Genomic DNA, 1,278 nt, shown 5'->3' with positions numbered 1-1,278 from the left:
AAGAATAGACAGCCAGGGTACCTGAAAGAGGCAAAGCCAAAGAGGGAGTCAGGAGCCGGGCATGATGGTGTAATCCCAGCACTCAGGAGGCTGAGGCAGGAGGATTGCCATGAGTTCAAGGGCAGTCTGGGCTACACAGTGAGTTAAAGGCCAGCCTGCACTACAGATTGAGACATCTCAAAAAACAAAGCAAACAATAACCACAAAGGAGTCAGAAAGATTCAGTGAAGCACAAGTCAATGACCAAGGCCAGTATAGTTGGAGACTCAGTGAACAAAGGCCTCATTAGATTGACTGTTTAAAGTTACAAATAATGGTGCCTGACTGGATAAAAAAGATGTGGTATTTCTATAAAATGGAGTACTACTCAGCCATAAAGAATGAGAAACTAGTCATTCGTAGGAAAATGGATGCATATTGAGACCATACTCTTAACTGAAATAAATAAGACATACATGTGTAAATACCAAATAGTTTCTTTGGTGTGAAAAACTAAAAGTGTAAATAAGATCCAAATTGTAAAACTGATAATGTGAAATAGGAAGAAAAGGACTAAAGGAGTAGGGGAAGTGGGAAGGGTAAGGGAAAGCAAATAAGGGACAAGAAAAAATATGAGAAAAGGAAAAAATGGAAACAAAGTCTTTGTAAATAGAAGAGGGTGGAGGAGGTGAAGGGAGGGCAGGGTATGGGGAAAAATGAGAACCAAGATCTATCATGTAAAGTTACAAGATCCCAATGATGAATGTAATTGCATTGTATACTTAAGAAATACCAATAAACTTATAAGATAAAAAAAATTAATGGCACCTGCTACATACACCAAGCTCCTATAAATTCATATCTAAGTCAAACATTCCTGTTTGTAACCTCATGTTAATCTCAATTTGGCTGAACTTTAATTGTGTATATAAAAACTCTAGAAAAGTCTCTTTGGAAACACTCTTCAGTACCCCTCCAAGATTTATTTGCTTATGGGCTTTCCGTTTTCACTTTCCAATAAATGCTGCTTTCTGCTTTCCCACTACAATACTTTGTTTCAGTCTTCTTTTAACTCTCTACCTTGTAATCCTTTCTGCATCAAGAACCCATCAGCCAGATGGTAATAGTCTGCTGCAGCTAGAGAGTTTGGATGTTATCCATCTCTTAATCTTTGAAGCTATTTTATTTGTTTGTTTGTTTGTTTGTTTTGTACCGGGGATTGAACTCGGGTCCTTGCTCTTGTAAGGCAGGCCATCCCCAGCTTCTTTGAAGCTATTTTAAAAGAACTTTATATATATA

This window comes from Fukomys damarensis, unplaced genomic scaffold (genome assembly GCF_012274545.1).
Source record: "Fukomys damarensis isolate Sample0158 unplaced genomic scaffold, DMR_v1.0_HiC HiC_scaffold_32, whole genome shotgun sequence".
NCBI classification, from domain to species: Eukaryota; Metazoa; Chordata; class Mammalia; order Rodentia; family Bathyergidae; genus Fukomys; species Fukomys damarensis.
This window is presented reverse-complemented; position numbering follows the sequence as displayed.